The 19,145-nt window shown below is 34.7% G+C and overlaps 1 protein-coding gene and 1 pseudogene across 3 annotated transcripts in view; one reads left to right on the forward strand and one right to left on the reverse strand.

Moving 5' to 3' along the window:
- Positions 1 to 19,145, forward strand: part of PRKG1 (protein kinase cGMP-dependent 1) — a 1,114,039-nt gene that overhangs the window by 797,229 nt on the left and 297,665 nt on the right. The gene's annotated exons all lie outside the window — the stretch shown is intronic.
- Positions 9,454 to 10,061, reverse strand: LOC120609373 (40S ribosomal protein S8-like; annotated as a pseudogene).

Consider the following 19,145-nt stretch of genomic DNA (forward strand, 5'->3'; position numbering starts at 1 on the left):
AAAATGGTTTTGTTAATCTCCATACATTCTATATATTACAGTAAAATATGTATTGAGCTTAATTAGTCAATTAGTATTAGAACCTATTTTGAGGGCTTAGAAAGTACCCATGGGTAAATGAAAAGAACTGTGGAATTATAGAATCTAATCTCTTCTTTCTTACTATAACAACCTCACACACTTTCCTTCTTCCTTTATGTACACATGATTAGTCACTACAGTTGAATTACATTTGCAACTAGATGGAATAACTCCTAGCTCATCTCCAGCTGAGAGATAGCTACTTTTAATGATTACCTACCCAAACACAATGAAGAAGTGTCACTGTGAATAAACCCAGTTTCTAATACATATCCAAGTATCAGGACTATGTTAACATCTTTAAAGAAAATGGCAAATAAAAAAACAGTGGTGTGTGTGTGTGTGTGTGTGTAGTATTGTGTGTGTGTGTTAATAGAGAAGAAGAGCAGAAATTAATCTAATATTATGTCTCAAAAATGCTTGAAAATTAATTTGGGTATGGTTATGCTTTCACCAATGAGGGTGAAAAGGTTTAGATAACTCAAGGAATATTGCACTTTATCGAAAATACAAAATTGAAAAACCAAGGTAAGCCAGCACATTTACTTTTCAGCACTTGGTATAGCTTATTATTTATGTGAACAGAAATGGGGCATGGGTGACATATTTAAATATCCTGATTTTTAAAATTTTGAAAATTAAGCATATCAGAAACACTACTTTGCTTATATTGAAATATGTTTCATGTCCAATTTTCTCATTAAAATATTGGATTTGGTCATTTTAGAATTAAAAATTTTCTTTGTGTCACCAGCTTTTTAAGAGTCTCTACCTTTGGATCCAAAACTCTGTATGATTGAATCTTGAACACATTTGAGCCTAAATAATGGGTTGTTCTGGCTTGTGTTCCTAGGTGGTAGATTTATTTATGCTTTTCTTTTTTGGATATTTAAACTATTATGGCCCTGACAAGGCCTCAGACAAATAATATTCCTTAGACTTCTTGAATTATTAAGAGGGACATGATGACAAAGTAAAAATAGAAAAAGGGCAAGGAGATAAAACATTTTTCAACTTACAATTGCTTGGTAATATGGTAGGACACGAATATCAGATTATACAGTCTAGGGACCATCATTGTAAAGGAGATTAATATACCAGAGGCACTTCTTGCTTCGAAGTCCCACAGGCTGATTAAATATTTCATTGTTTTAACCGTGCAACCATTTCTGGTTGTTACTGTATCATGTTGACATCTTCCCAGATTCCTTTGCATTCTCTCCAGTTGTAAGTAATACAAGTGCTGCATTTAATTGAGTTATCAAAGTGCTGTGAAACTCTCTTTATCACTCCAAACAGGACTAGAGTCCTCAGGAAAGAAACTGGTGGAGTAGACAGGAACAGTATTAATTTTCTTTGGAATTTGTTATGACTAAACTTCTTCTTCCCTTCCTTTAGGTTTGGCTCTTGCTATTCAAAGCCAAGCTGGAAGGAATTCAAAGAACCTGGCTTTTTCTCAATTGCTCTTGGCCTAAAAGACTGAATTTGAAATTTCTCTGTTTAGATTTCCCTGTTTTTTTTCTTTCTTTCTTTTTTTTTTTTTTTTTTTTTTTTTTTTTTTTTGTGGGGGAGTCTTCCATTCTATGGGGCAAATGGCCGCTTTTGTAAGGGAAAGAAGTAGACTCACGCATGCACAGGTATATCTGTGTTGTGGCAGGGTGGAGAGATTAAAAATTAAAGATAAAACTGTTTAATATTAATATCTATATCTTATTCTATTATAGAAGTAAATATGGAATGGGAGAACATATTTGCAAATGTATGTACAATAAGAGAATTGTATTAGCATTCTCCATAGAAACAGAAGCAACAGATTGTGTGTGCATGTGTGTGTGAGTGTGTGTGTGCGTGTAGTGGAGCGGAGGGGAGGGAAGGAGGAAGAAGGAAGAAAGAGAGAGAGAGAGATTTACTTTAAGGAATTGGCTCATGTGATTACGGAATCTGGCAAAGTTCAAGTGGACTGGCAGTCTGGAGACCACAGAAGGGCTGATATTGTATTTCAAGTCTGATGGCTGTCTGCTGACAGAATTCCTTCTTGCTTGGGGGAGGTCAGTCTTCGTTTTATTAAAACCTTTAATAGATTGGAAGAGTTTCACCCACACTAAGGAGCTTAATCGACTTTACACAAAGTCCACTGATTTAAATGTAAATCTTATCTGCAAAAACACTTTTACAGAAAAATCCAGACTAATATTTAACTAAAGATCTAGGCACCATGGTTCAGCTAAATTGACACATATAATTAACCATTATAGGACTCATATCCAGAATATATAAAGAACACTTACTACTCAATAATAAAAATGAGCAAATGACTTGAATAGATATTTCTCCAAAGGCGATATACAAAATCCAATAAGTTATACAACAAGATGTTCGATATTTATAATTGTTAAGGAAATGAAAATCAAAACCATGTTGACATGTCACTTTGCACTCTAGCCACTAGGGTGGCTAGAATAAAAAAGACGAGCAAAATAAGTGTTGGCAAGGATATAGAGTAATTACAACTCTCATATATTGCTGGTGGGTTGTAAAATGATGCAACTTCTTTGTAAAACAAAATGTTAACCATAGGGTTACAATGTAACCCAGAAATTCTGCTCCTGGGCGTTTACCAGAGAGAATTGAAAACATATGTCTACACAAAAACTTGTACTTGAATGTTCATAGCAGCATCATTCATGATAGCCAAAAACTAGAAATAAGCCAAATGCCCATCAACTGATGAATAGATGAATAAAATGTGGTATATTCATACAATGGAATACTATTTGGCTATAAAAAGGAGTGAAGTACCAATGCATGCAACAGCATGAGTGATCTTTAAATGTTATGCTAAGTAAAAGTAAAATGCCACATAGTGTATAATTCTACTTATATGAAATGTCCAGAATGGGCAAATTTATAGAAGTAAAAAGTGGACTAGTGGTTTCTAGGGTTGAGAGGATGAGGGTGAATGAGGAGTGTCTATTAATGAGTATGGATTACTTCTTAGAGTGATGGAAATATTTTGAAATTAGATATTGGACATGGTTGCAGAAATCTTTGAATACGTTAAAAACTACTGAATTGTATACTTTAACTGAGTGAATTTTATAATATGTGAATTACATCTTAAGAAAGCTGTTAAAAGAGAAGATGGAAGTTGATTCTAGTTTTAATAACTTCACCGGAGGGAACATTTGGGGTTATAAGGAGAATGTGTCTGAGGGCCTTAATTAGGTGGGATTGTAACAGGGTGGGGTAAGATGTTGTCTGAGGGCTTCCCTGACATGATGCCATTTAGCTGAGAATTGAATATGAGCAGATATTTGCAGGGAAGGGGTGTGAATGAAAAAGGAGAGAGGAAGGGAAGCATCTTTTGGGAGAAGGAAAGCATTACATGAAGGCCTGAAGGTTAGAAAGAGAAATTAAGGTTTTCTCTATTTGTATCCAATTAAAATGGATATATCTAGATCTAGAACTTGATCTATAAGCCTTTAGACAATTGTTTTCACCCTGAACTTTCTGCTTCTTTATATATTTTATTTATTTTATTGATTGATTGAGGTAACATTGGTTGATGACATTATGTAAATTACAGGTGCACAACATGATTTGATATCTGTATACACAATAGCATGCTCACCACCAAAAGTCTAGTTTCTGTCCTCTTTAAATTACATTTTACTTGCTTGTATGACCTATTCCACATTGTACAAAATATTCAGTTTTTTGTTTTTCTTCAACTTACCTCATCTGAGTTGAACCAGTGGCCCTCTACCTGATGAGGACTCAAAATATTTCGACAGGTTGGAATAATTGATGGAATCCACTAAGATGAAGTAATAGGAAAAATGTAGAGTTTACACGCAATAAAAAAAAAAATAATCCAGAAGTATAAGATGGAGAAGATATGATGGAGTATAGGCTATATTGCTGGAAACAATGGAAGAAAACAATTTTAGTAACTTAGAAATTTGCCTGGAGAAGACTTAGAAGGAGGGTACTAGATTCTTGTTTGACTTAGTAGACACTATTTTGTATTAGAAGATGAGGAGCTCCATCTCTAAAAACAGTGAGACTTTGAACATATTATTTAACCCATCAGATATGAGTGTCGCATTTATGAATAGGAATAATAGTAGTTTCTGCCTCTTGTAGTATTGCTGTGGGTTGTAAATTGTGTAACTAATATAAGATCATTAAACACACAAACATAATTTCAGATGCTGATCAGCAGTATTTACCAAGCCCTTTCACATATTGGCACACATAGAAAATATTTATTCTATGTACATACTGATGTTAACAAGTGAGACTTCTTACAGCTGGAGGTGACGGATCAAGAGTTTTTGCTGTCTGGAATCCTACTAGACACTTCACTTAGAGGGTTGAGAAGGCATTTGGTAATGTCTGGAGACATCTACTATTACAAGACTGGCCAAGAGTACCTAGAAGCCAGGATGATACTGAACATTCTGTAATGCATAGGACAGCCCACGACAATCACTCAGCCCCAAATATCAATAGTACAGAGACTGAGATAAGAAGAAAAATAGGATAATACAACAGAGAGTGCCAGCAACAGGTGGAATACTTTAGCCAGGATGGTTAGGAAAGTTAACTCTGAAGAGGTGACTTTGAGTCGACAGCCATGCAAATATCGTGGATAGCAAAATATAGTATAAAATGTTAAGTATTTACAGAAATAAGACAAATTTGTAAAGCTGTAGGGTAGAAAAGATTTAGTTAGGATGTTGTGGATATTTACATGATGATTTGATGCTTGAATAATATTGACTTTTCAGCTTCCGACTAACTCTGAGATTCTGTGTAATTACATTCTCAACTAAGAACTTTCTAGTTGAGTTTCAATCATTTTCCCTCTCCCCCAGAGGGAATTCCTTCTCTTATATCTCCTAGATCAATTTGGTTATCATTATGTGGAAGAAATAAGTGCTTGTTCATTGCTTTAAATTGGTCTCTAGTTTAGTGAAGATTTACCTACTTAGATTGTAAGTTCCTTAAAGGCAAGAACTATATTGGTATTTCTTTTCACTGGATATCTTGTAAGCAGTTGAGAATAACAACAGTAATATCTTCCACTTAGTAATACTAACTCTGTGCCAGGCTATGGGCACCCGTTTAATACCAACAAAAGTAAATACTATTACTTTTCTCAATTTACAGCTGGGGAAACTGGAACTCAGGCAATGCAAATAAGTAAATGGAGGTATTTTATCCCACACAGTCTGACACTGGAACTGGCACTTTTCATTACTATACTGATTGCATCTTGAAAACTTGTGGAATAAATGAAAAACAAAACAATTATTCTCCTTGCAAGTCTTTCTTACAAATAGGTACTTCCTTCTAAAAATATTTAGTTGTCTTTTTTTTTTTCTGAGAGTTTTTAAATTTGTTATGAGAGGTATCCATTTTATGTTGTCCACAAGCTCCAAAACAAGACATTTCTAGACATTTTATCACCAGAATGTGTATGCTTTGCTCCATGCTGCCTGTAATTCATTAAAATGTATGCACTCTGCAAATAGGAAGCCAATCTGTATTAAGTCAGCTTTCTAGAAACCGTTCATAGAAAGTATTTGAAATGTTTGCTATATAAGAATTTATAAACCTGCTTGGTATTTGTGATTTGCTGTCATTTAAGGGGCTCAGAAACAAACAGTGAATTCAAGTAAAACTGTAAATTAGTGGCCTGCCTTCAGCATATGTGTGAGGTCTCATAAAATGCATTCGATGGTATTAGAGCTGATCGTGATGAGCGCTGAATTCCTTTTACAGAGTCTTGTGATTAACATCTGGTCTGAACTAGACAAATTGCTCTAGTTAAAAAAAGCACGAATGAAGACTTTCAACTTTTTTTTTTTTTTTTATTTGAGGCATCTTGTAGCTGCCAAAAACCTAGTTCAGGGCCTTGTATATAGTATGCATCTCAGATATAAATCAATGAAGTAGAGAAGCCTACTTATGTTTATAGCACACCAATAAGAAGCTAAAGATAAGAAAACCAGTTGGGCTTTCAGTTTTAGTCACAAAATACAAAGCTTGTCTCTGATAGAGTTATTGAACAGTTTGGAGCAGGGGGTAATGCAGGCATTTGGCTTCAAGTCTTCCATGACCCCATGACTTCTGGCTACGGGTCTCCCTGGAAGTCCCCAGCAAGATGACCTCCCACCTCCTTGCAGAGAAGGAATCATGCAGTTTCTTAGGGCAGTGGCTATAGGACTGTTTCCTGGTAGATAAGGCTCTGAACCAGGGCAGGCAGTATTTCAGGCATAAATGTTCACCAAATGTCAGTCATTATTAATGAGGAGGGAACTGTGACCGGCCGAGGCCTTAGTGATTTTGCGCCTGTATGAGAGAGAATTCTTCTGTGTGTTTCATGTTCTATGTGTTCCCTTAATTATTATGAGAGGCTATAAGTGAACTCCTCTTAGCTCTCTGGAGAGAGCCACTGTTCTCTTTTACTACTTAAACCTAAAAATTATTATTTTAATGAAGTTAAAATGGTTTGTCTTGTAAATAGATCTTCAGCGTAACATCATTCTGTCAGTACTTTTCACTTTGTATGACATCGTACAATTCAGTTTACATTTCCAGGAATCGTTAATTATTGTAGAACTGAGACCTGTCTCCTCTCTCCTCTTCCAAAGATGTTTTTAAGACCAAGTCATTTTTTTTTTAAGTTTACCCTAACTCTGCTTTATCCTCTTCTTGTTCATTGTTCCTTTAATTCCTTTGAAAAGTCTGTACTTCAAAGCCATATTCTTGCTTCTGTAGTGCCTAGAATGTGCCTATTTCTCAATTTTCTGTAAGTACTTTAAGGGTAGGATGTGTCTCAGCTTCTTTGTTTCCAGCAGAACAATGATTTGCACAAGAATTATGCCTGACACTTACCATATAACCAATAAATATTTGTTGAATGAATAGTCTGAGTAGATTTTCAACAGATATATGCTGTGAGTGACTCAGTGAGTGAAACACAACTGTTTGATTTCACGTTTGGAGGCTATGGCCACAGCTGAAAAGCATATGTGTCAATGAGAGGGGTCATGCATTCTGAAATACAAGAGTCCGTGGCTACTCCCTGATGACATATTCTAGAGGTTGCTGGTAGAGCATTTCTAAGAACCCAAAATCAAGGTGGAAGACAGAGAAGGTGTGGAAGCCAAGGGCTGGGAAATAGGGGAAAGGAATAAGGCTTATGTTTCTTCTATTATCTTTCTCTTCTCCCTTACCATCCCAGGGGGTTGTAACAAAGGCCAAACTTTTGGACAAATATTTTAAAGAGGTGAACTATTGTAAATAAAGGATTTTGACTTTTCAATATAACTATGGGACTGCTATGGTGCCTATGGGACTGCTAGGTCCCCACCTCACTGTAGGCCCCCACAGCCAGGCTGAAATCCTTGTCAGCAGCTCAGAGGCCTGCAGTGTTTTTTACAATTCAGCACCTGTCTCAGCCACAGCCGCAGCCCTGTGCAATGTACCACCGCTTTTAGCCCACCCACACAGGGTTCCTCCAGCCAGCAGTGGCGTATCCTTACAAAGAAGATGGTAACCAGCCATCTGACTTCTGTGACTCATTCCTCCTTGTCCCATGCACCCCCAAGTTCTGCATCCAGCCCTTCCAGTCTTGCCTTTCCCCAGCTCCCTGTGCAGATGCAACCATCTGGAAAGTCAGACTTTACAGCTACAAAACCAACCTGGCCCTGGTCTTCCCTTCAACCAGCACAGCCAGAACCAGTGATAGTACTATAAGTAATCATCAGATTATATCTTTAACCTCACCTCACCCCCCGCTATGAGTGAGAGTCCCCAGTGTGTCCAAGTCCAAGGATAATAATCTACCTGCCACTGTAAAAAGAAAAAAATCATATGTACACACACTTTTATATATCTATTTCTATAGCTCTATATGATTATAACGCTTGGTTTTGAGTCTTTGTAACACTGTTTAATCCTGCTTCCACAGTGTACTAGCCATGTGACCTTGAAAGAGTTACTTAACTTTCTTAAGTCCCAGTTTTCTTTTTTAAAAAATATAACAGTATCTATATCTTGTACTCTTTTAATTTTTAACACAATTTTTCCTTATTAATATACTATTTTTAAAAGTAATTTTAGATTCACAGGAAAATTGAGTAAGAAATACAGAGCATTCCATATAATTCCTTCTTCCTACCCCTGTTTTTCCCTACTATTAATCATACATTGGTATGGTACATTTTTATAATCAGTGTACCAACTTTGAAACATTTTTAACCAAAGTCCATGATTTACATGTTCTCTTTTTGTGTTGTATACAGTCTATGGATTTTGCAAAATGCATCATGTTATGTAGTCACCATTATAGTATCATACAGAATAATTTCACTACCCTAAAAATCCTGTGCCCCCATCATCCCTTTTATTGTCTTTGTAGTTTTGCTAATGTAATTGATAATTGTGTTTTTAATTTCAAATTCTGGTTGTTCATTCCAGTATATAAGAGATCAGTTGACTTGTATATTAATCCTTCAAACTTGCTATAATCACTTATTAGTTCTAAAAGGTTTTTGGTTGACTCTTGAATTTTCTACATAAAGAATCATGTAGTCTGTGACCAAAGTTTTATTTTTTTTCTTCCTCATCTGTATACTTATTTTTTTTCATTGTCTTAATGCGTTATCTAGGACTTCCAGTACAATGTTGAACAGGAGTGGTAAGAGAGGACATTTTTATTTTGTTCTCCCTCTTAGTGGAAAGCATGTAGTTTTTCACCAATAAGTAGGCTTTTAACTGTAGGTTTTTCTCTTCCTCTGTTACTGAGAATTTTTATCAAGAATAAGTGTTGTATTTTGTGAAACGCTTTTCTGTATCTATTGATACTATCATATTATTTTTCTTCTTTAGGTTGTCGATCTGGTAGATTATAGTAATTGATTTCTGAAGTTGAACAAGCCTTACAACTGAGATATATTTTACTTGGTCATGGTATATCATTTTATTATTTTATTTTATTTTATTTTATTTTATTTATTTTATTTTATTTATTTTATTTTATTTTATTTTATTTATTTTATTTTATTTATTTTATTTTATTTTATTTTATTTATTTTTATTTTATTTTATTTTATTATTTTATTTTATTTTATTATTTTATTTTATTTTATTTTATTTTATTTATTTTATTTTATTTATTTTATTTTATTTTATTTTATTTATTTTATTTTATTTATTTTATTTTATTTTATTTTATTTATTTTTATTTTATTTTATTTTATTATTTTATTTTATTTTATTATTTTATTTTATTTTATTTTATTTTATTTTTTACAATAAACACCTTTATTATAGGAGCTAAAACAGGAGGAGGAGGATTTATTTGCCTTTCTGGGCTTCGATTTTCCTCAAAACTCCAGCTCCTTGCCCTTTAGCACATAGCCATCTGCTCCACCACCCTGGTCTGGTCTAGAAGCGATGCAAGCAAGGAGCTTGCCCTGCTGGAACTGCTCCTCTGGAAGGCAGCTGATTTTGGAGTTCTTTTCTCTTTCATCACATTTCTTCTAAATTTTCTTTGATCATATTTGTTTAAAAACTCTTCCTCCTCAGGAGTCAGCTTGGCCCTCTTCTTGTGGCCCGGGGCAGTGGCATTGGTACCACTGTGGGTATGGTGTGCCGTCCGTGAATACAATGCTGTTCTTTACTAGGTCTTGGTACAGAGCAGTTTATTGGTGGATGCACTCATTGTAGACAATATAATCCTTGTTTTGTGTGTACAGCACTTGGAGCCCCAGAAGTTCCCCACATCCAGCCTCAAGGCATGGAACTTCTTGCTGTCTCCATGGACTCAGACTGTGTTTGCGGCGGGGGCCAATCTTTGTGTTGGCAGTGAAGCATCTCTGTTCATATTTTCCCTTCTTATGGCAGGGCTTTCTCTTGCCCCTGGTCTTGCGGTGCTTGTGCCAATTGTCCCAAGAGATGCCCATGGCTTGGTGCCTCTGGAAAGAGCAGTCATGGTATATAATTTTAAATACACATTGTTCAATTCCATTTGCTAATATTTTGTTGATGGTTTTTTGCATGAGAGATATTGGTTGGTAATTTCCCTTTGCCATAAAGTCTTCGTTTAGTTTTGATATTAGGGCAATGCTGGCCTCATAGAGTGAGTTGGGAAGTGTACCATCTGCTTCTATTTTATGGATCAGATTGTATAGGGTTGGTATTATTTCTTCACTGACTGTTTGGTAGAGTTCACCAGTGAACCCATCTGGGCCTGATGCTTTTTGCTTTGGAAGGTTATCAATTATTGATTTAATTTCTTTAAAAGAAATTAAATTAAATTAAATTAAATTAAATATATAGGCCTATTCAGATTTTTCATTTCTCCTTGTGTGAATTTTAGAAGATTATATCTTTCAAGTAATTGGTCTATTTCATCTAGGTTATTGAATTTGTGGGCTTAGAGTTATTCAGCATATACCCTTATTATCCCTTTAATGTCTATCGGATCTGTAGTTACATTCCATCATTCATTTCTGATATTGGTAATTTGTGTCTTCTCTCTCTTTTTGTTAGTTAGCCTAGTTTTATTTATCTTTTTGAAGAACCAGCTTTTAGTTTCATTGATTTTTCTCTATTGATTTTCTGTTTTCAATTTTATTGATTTCTGCTATAATTTTATTATTTCTTTTCTTCTATTTATATTGAATTTAATTTGTTGTTCTTTCTCTAGTTTCCTAAGGTAGAAATTAGATTATTGATTTTTAAATCTTCTTTTCTAATGCAAGCATTAAATGCTGTAAATTTTTTGTCTAAGCACTGCTCCTGCTGCATCCCAGAAATTTTGACAGGTATTTTCATTTTCATTTACATCAGAATAGTTTTTAACTTTTTTCAAGACTTCTTCTTTGAGCCATATATAATTTAGAAGTGTGTTGTTTAATCTCTACATTTTTTGGAATATTTAGCTATCTTCCTGTTATTGATTTCTAGTTTATTTTAATTCCACTGCAGCATAAACACATATTTTGTATTATTTCTACTCTCTTGAATTTGTTTAAAGGTGTGGTTGTGGCCCAGAATGTGGTCTATCTTAGTGAATGTTTAATGTGAGCTTGAGAAAAAATATATATATTTTATATATATATATTTTATATATATATATATATAAAATATATATATATATTTTATATATATATTATATATATATATATGTTGTTGGATGAATTATTAAATGTCAATTGATCCAGTTGATTGAAAGTGCTGTTCAGTTCAACTGCATCCTTACTGAATTTCAGGTGCTCGATTTGTCAATTACTAATGCCAAGATATTAAGTCTACAATTATGGTAACAGATTTATCTCTTTCTCCTTGCAGTTCTATCAGTTTGCCTCATGTATTTTCACACATACACATTAAGGATCATTATGTCTTCTTGGAGAATTGATGCTTTTATCATTATATAATGCTCTTCTTTTTTCTTATATTGAGGAAACTTTATTAATTGAAGAGTACATAGCAGATCTCATAAATATTGTTGAACAAATGTTTGTTTAGTGAAAATAACTGTTAAAAATTAATGTTGAATCTTATCAAATATCAAATATCATTTTTATTATGTTAAAAATTAATGTTGAATCTTATCAAATATCAAATATCATTATCAAATATCATTTTTACTTCTCAGTGTACAATTATAATTCCCTTTTAACTTATAAATATGCTGAATTTTAGCAATCTATTGATATAAAATGTAGCTTACTTTCTTGGTTTAGTCATGTTATGTTCTTCTTTACATGTGTTGCTGAATTACATTACCTAATATTACTATTTTTTTTTTTTGCTCCAATGTAATGCTCCTCTTTATTCCTGATAATTTTTCTTGTTCTGAAATCCAACTTATCTGAAATTAATACAGCTACTGCAGGTTTCTTTTGATTAGTGGTAGTATGATATATCATTTTCTATCCCTTAAACTTTAAATTTATTTGGGTCTTTATATTTGAAGTAGCTTTCTTATAAACAACATATAATTGGGTCTTTTTTAAAAATCTACTTTGACATTCTCTTTTAATTGGTATAGTTAGACCATTCACATTTAAAGTGATTATTGGTATATTTGAATTACTATCTATCATATGTGTAACTGTTCTCAATTCATTGACTTTGTTTTTTCCTCTTTCTTTTTTTTTCTTCCCTTCCTCTCATCTTACCTCCTTCCTTCTTTCTTCTCTTCCTTCCATTTTTTTTGTGCCCACTCCAGTTTTAATCGTATATTTTATATGATTTCATTTTCTCTCCTTTCTTAACGTATCAATTACATATATTTTTAAATGTTTTTTTTTAGTGGTTGCCCTTGAGTATGCAATATACATTTGCAACTAATGCAAAGTCTTCTTTCAAGTAATACTGTATCACTTCACAGATAGTACAAGTTACTTATAACAGAGTATTATCTTCTCCTTATCATGCTATCATTCATTTCAGTTATTCATAAGGTATAATAATCTATGCATTGTAACTGTTATTATTTTAAACCAAATATCTGTTGGATCAGTTAAGAATAAGAAAAAAACTTATTTTACCATCATTATTTCATCTCTAACACTCTTCCTTTATGGAGCTATGAGTTCTGATCTATATTGTTTTTCTTTTCTCTGAAGAAATTTTTAACATTTCTGGCAAGGCAGATCTGCTGGTGGCAAATTCTTTTTTTCTTTCTTTTTTTCTATTATTATTATTATTATTATTATTATTATTATTATTTTGCAGAGGAAATCTATTTCTCCTTCATTTTGAAGGATACTTTCACTATATACAGAATTTTAAGATGATGTTTTTTCCTTTCAACATTTTAAATATTTCACTCCATTTTTTTCTTGCTTATGTGATTTCTGAGAAGTTTAATGTAATTCTTATCCTGTTGCTCTGTAGATAAACTATTTTTATTCCTCTGCTTTCTTTCAAGTTTTTGTCTTTGTTTTCTAGCAGTTCGAATATGATATGCCTACTTTGGTATTTATCCTACTTGATATTCTTTGAGGTTCCTGGATCTGTACTTGTGTCTGTCATTAATTTTGAAAAATTCTCAGACATTTTCACTTCAAATATTACTTGTATTCCTTTCATCTCTGGTAGTCCCATTGCACATGTTATAACGTTAGTAATTGTCCTTCAGTTTTTAGATATTCTGCCCTGTTTTTTCATTCTTTTTTCTCTTTGCATTTTGTTTTTGCAAGTTTCTCTTCATGTCTTTTCTAGTGTTGCCTTTTGAATTTTTCTTGACCTTTTCATCTCTCTGCTTACATTACCCATTCATTCTAGTATGTTGTCCACTTTTAACATTAGGACCCTTAGCATATTATTTATAGTTATTTTAAATTCCCTGTCTAGTGATTCCAAAGTTTCTGCCATATCTGATTTTGGTTTGTAGGCTTGCTTTGTCTCTTCAAATTGTGTGTTGTTGTTTTTTTTTTTTCTCTTTTTGCATGCCTTGTGATATTTTTGTTGAAAGCTAGTTGTGATGTATTAAAAGGAACCAAGATAGATAGGCTTTTAGTGGGAAGTTTTATGTTTATCTGGATACGAGTTAGAATGTACTTACTGTAGCACTGGTGTCAAACATTCAAATTCCCCCTGGTGTCCTTGTTTTCTTCTATTCCATTTTCTTTGGGTTGATCTGGAAACTCCTTACATAGGTTCTGAGACTTATAGTCTTTTAGCTGTAGTCCCTTATTATTATACAGGGGCACTACATATCCACATGGAATTGGCTTATGCAGTTTTGAAGGATGAGACATCCCATAACCTGCTGTTCATAAGATGGAGATACAGGAAAGCCAATGGTGTAATTCAATCCAAATATGAAGATCAGAGGACCAGAGGAGCCAATGGTATAGATTTCAGTCTGGGTCTCAAGGCCTGAGAACCAGGAGTTCTGAGAGCAGGAGAAGATTGATGTCCCGGCTTAAGCAATAAGGCAAGAAGGGCCAAATTCTTCATTCCTCTGCATTTTTGTCTTATTCAGGCCCTGTTCAACAGATGGATAATACCTACCCACATTGGGGAGGACAAACTGCTTTACTGAATCCACTGATTCAAATGCTAATTTCATCCAGAAACACTGTTGCCGTTATACCCAGAAATAATGTTTAGCCAAATATCTGGGAACTCTGTGATCTAGTCAGGTTAACAGATAAAATTAGCCATCACAGGTGGTAAGGCATGAAGGGGAGGGGATTTATTCTATAGTCCTATGATTAGATCTCGGTCTTTTAATGAGCCCAAGCTAGGTATGTCCCTTTCCCTATATCCAAGGATAGAGAGAACTGGAGTTGAGTTTTTTTTTTTTTACTCGGTTTGGTTCATTTTGGGTAAAAAAAAAAAAGCACCTTTGAAGCTCCCCAACAAAATAGTTTCCTTCGAGGGCAGACCTTGTTAAAGAGAACAGAGAGCTCTGAGTATAGTTCTAAATGATTACTTTTCCTCTTTCCCTGAGAAAAGCATAGGGAATTTTTCTGTCTAAACCCTATTTTTCTAAAACCCATGAAAATGCAGAGAGCCCCTCTAAGACTGAACTCCTAGGAGTTTTTACCCCTCAAGCTAGTCCACCTTAATCCTCTAGCAATGCACCTACGATAGTTTAAAGTGTTCCCAACCATATTAGCTCTAGCCGGGGGCTTTGGCTGCCCGTAGGTAACCTATGAATCTCTGACTCTCCCTGTCTATCTCTCCAGTTTTTAGGGCAGCAGTTTGCCCTGTGGCTTCACTTTTTTGATAGGTCTAAGAAAAGATACTGATTTTTAGTTCAGCTTTTACTCATGGGGATGAGAGCAATGATTTCTAAGCTCTTTACATGTTAGACTCAAAACTGCTATTTTTTAATATTAAGTGTAATACCCATATAAACCAGTTAGTACAATGAATGGCACAAAGTGAGAATATATTATTAGCTATTGTTATTATTCATTCTATCAAAAATTGTCTTATAATAATTTAACATTATATAATGAGCATCACAAAAGTCAGTACATCTCTCTGAGTATATTAAAAGTATTTCTGTGCAAAATAAAAGGTTTAGGAAAGGAATTACTATGGGTCAGATATCTGCAGCAATCAGAATTACAGAATGACACTGACATGAAGTACGATTGAAAAGCTGGTCCAGGGAACTTGTGACAAGAGGGTACAGTGAGGAACCTAAAGGAAAATAGCAAAAATTAAGCTCAAAGAGTGTAAGTTTGGCAATAGAAAATCTAATGAAGGGGATGATAGCCTCTTTAGATGTTTGACCCATAGCAGAATTGATACAGCCAGTTTTGTCTTTTGTATTCAAAGATGGTGCTTATGATGGGGATTGCTATTTGTGCCAAGAGATGCTGTTGAAGAGTTTATTCCAAGAAAGGCTGCCCTTTGATTCACAGCTGTCACCATTGTTTAGAACAAAGCTGTCAAAGATGTGTGGCCTGCCCAACCTCTTTGCTCAGACAGAGCCTTCTCATCCCTGATTACTATGGGTTTACTTTGTATGCTACTGAGTTTCCCTATGGTTCAGAATTGCCACAATGTTTGCAAAGCACCAGCCACCAGCAAAACTATTCTTCTGTCTTGCCTGCTTGTGGTCTTATCAGTTCACCATATACTGATTGCTTAGGGCCTATTTTCTCTGAACATTTCTTGCCTAGCATAGTTGGTGTTTTATTTATTTGTCTTCCACTGAGTATCACTTTTAGAAGCTTTGCTTGCTTCCAGGACCTCATGGTCAACAATCTCACCTCACCTTTTAGTATTAAGACTGGTATGTAGTTTTACCTGATGATATCACTATAGAAAACTCATTTTATATGTATAAAAAGGAAAAGGTCATTCTTGCAGGCCTAAAGAAAGTTAGACCCTAACTGCACCATGAACTCTCAATCTGTGATAGACCTCGATTCCAGCATTAGTTTTTTAAGTAGACTAGATCATATAACTCACTTGGGGTGGTTGCTTAAAATATACATTTCTAGGTATCACCTCAGAACTACTGAAATATATCTAAGGGAGGAGCCTGGAAACTTACATTTTAAGTAGCAAATGTATCATTGCAGGTCAGATTACAGATTGGCAGCAGAGACAATATACACACATACATATACACGCACACATACACATTTGTACACACACGCATGCCCACATGCACACACATACACGCTCATTCACATGCCCTAGATTCCCAATTTATTTAGTTAAGGAAACAAAACTTTATGGAAATGGGGTGACTAAACCCAGCAAGAGCAGACACAGTCTATCTCTGCAGTTTATCCCAGGCCTTCTCTTCCAATGGATACATGCTGCTGGTGACACTTGAGACAGATAGGAACCTGCTAGGATTGAAAAAAAGTGACACTTGGTTCCCTTCCTATCTTTTTACTATCTGGCTTCTATTATCATATGAGAAGATGTTCCTTTAAAATTTTGTCATTTTCATTTAAGGCAGAGATCAGCAAACTTTCTGCTACCTATATGTGTATGGCCTGTGAACTAAGACTAGTTTTTGTATTTTTAAATGTTGAAAAAAGAATCAGAAAAGGAAAAACACTCCATGCCATGTGAAAAATTATATAAAATTCAAATATAAGGTATACTGGAAGACAGCTACACTCATTTCTTTACTTATTGTCTAAGACTGCTGTAGTAAAAGCTAAGTAGTCACAACAGAGACCACGTGGCCCAAAAGTCTGGAATATTCACTATGTGGGCTTTTAGAGAAAAAATTTCACAATGCTTAATTTAAGGGAATGATGACAGGTATCGTGCTTTTCTGGTTTGTGAACCAAATAAAGTGTCAGCAAAGCCCCATCCTTAACATGGCAGGAAGCAGAGTCAGTGCCCAGGTGGTCCTGAACACTCTTCTACCTCCTGCTGTCCAGGGTCCTGGAAACAGTTTCTCATATTTTAACCCTGATCTCATTGTATATCCCTGAACTGGAGGTCTCGATTCTGCATTTGGAAACCATAGCCACACTCCATTTCTCCCCTAACATCCTGGGTAATTTACATGGTCTGGAGAATTTAGGAAGCATGGACCAATTCCAACTTCTTCATTTCATAAGTGAAATGATGACTTACTTGCCAAAAAGTTGTCATTTGCTAAAGGTGTTTGCAGCTGATTTTGATGCAATGGACCAGGCTTCAATTTTCTGAAAGCTTCTCTGTTCCTTATATCATGTACCTTAAGACAACTACTATTAGGCAGTGGCTTTCTAAGCACATGAGTACCTGAAACAGGTCTCATTCATCAAGTGCAAACAGATGAGAAATTTCCCTTATTGAACTGAAAAGGGTTGTTTTAAGTGAAACCAGGAGGCCTCCTGGGGCTTTCGTCATCACTTTCGGTGTCAGCTTTTTAAAAAGTGTAAGGGCCAGAAAGCTTAAGGTGGGGAAGAAAAAAGTTAATAAAAACGATTATGGTGCACTCTGACTGACATTTGAATGTGTAATCTTCCTTCCTAATTGTCATTAAAGCTTTCCCTATTTGGCAAAAAAGATATGTGACTGAACTCTCACTTCTAAAGAGATGTTTTAACAGCTGCTCACTATCCTAAGATGAATATCAGTAATTAGAACTATTATCGTTTTCTGTCATCATTATGGCTACTGCTATTAATTGTCAACACAGAACGCCATTGATGCTAATACTGGCTGTACCAAACTATGAAATCCTAATTACCATTCCCCGCTCTAGAAAAGAAGCTATTTGTTAGAACAAAGTAGCTATTAAAAAAAGGAGGACACTGTGGCTGTTTAATGGGTTGATGCTTTGGAATCACCAGTTAAAATAATTCTGGAGAGGGCCCCTTGCTTTTATTCTGTTTTTTTTTTTGTTTGTTTGTTTGTTTGTTTTTTTTAACTAATTTAAAGGGTCCTTGAATTTGTGCCAATGCATTTTAGGTTATGCATTGTGGATCTTATCCCCTCAAACATGACTCTGCCACAAAATTTGCAAACAGCTAGTATCACCATTTGACAATACCCAGAGATAACTCCAGCACCATTACCATTTGACCCAAAATAAGAAGGCTGGTTTTAACATTTTTTAAATAGTAAGTCTTTCTTAAAAGTAGCCTGCACAGTTTTGAGCAGCTGTTTGAAATGTATACTTCACTATTAACTTACTCGATCCACTCTTTTAAAATTACAGAGAAGGAGTAGTGCCCTCGATAATTCATCTTTTAATTGCTCTAATTTGATATTCGAGGGGAGTAATTAAACTGTGCATGCCTAACCCAGTGATAAATATATGCAAAACCAGATAAAAATAATAATAACATAGTTGTAATTGTAATTTATAAATCAAAAGAGCCAAAGAGAGAAGACTGAAACTAATTAATTTTCCATTTTACTTATTTAAATTTTGATTAATCAGATGTGGCTCACTTACCAATTGCTAAACATTTATCAATGGATTAGGAGTGGTACTTATCAATAACCATAAGGCAAAGCCCTCAGGCATAATATTATATTAATTTGTTTCTAACTAGAAATATATTGAAAAGAAAGGATCTCTTTCTACCCCACCTATATATAGTATTTCCCAGCATTACCTGGATGAGATCTGAATTCTGATATAAGTGTGGAAACAGAACAAATTAGAGTCTCGAAAACTATTTCCCAAATAAAATATGCATATGCTAATGAGAAATAAATAGCCATTATATGACTTCCTCTTAGGGGATGCTACAATATTGAAACCTAACAAGAATTGTTTCATTATTTCCCATACTTGATCCAGGGTTGTTTTTAGGGCATGTAATTTTCACTTTTTACCTATCAACATTCTACAGAACACCATGACACAGGCTGTGGGAACTGCTGGTCTAGACATGGGGCTTCTTATAATAAAGTGGGCTTGAGTGGAAAGGAGTTGTGGGAAATTTTGATTACTGCAACATAGCAGCAGGAGTACTGGAAGAGAAGGAAGTGATGTGGTCCTAGGTGCCAGCATCTCTAGAGTCCCAGAGTTCATGCTCATTGTGTGGAGTGGGTGCACTCTGGGGCTCAGGAGAGGTGCCATATGAGCACCAGCTGGG

This window comes from Pteropus medius, unplaced genomic scaffold (assembly GCF_902729225.1).
Source record: "Pteropus medius unplaced genomic scaffold, Ma_sr-lr_union100, whole genome shotgun sequence".
Classification (NCBI taxonomy): domain Eukaryota; kingdom Metazoa; phylum Chordata; class Mammalia; order Chiroptera; family Pteropodidae; genus Pteropus; species Pteropus medius.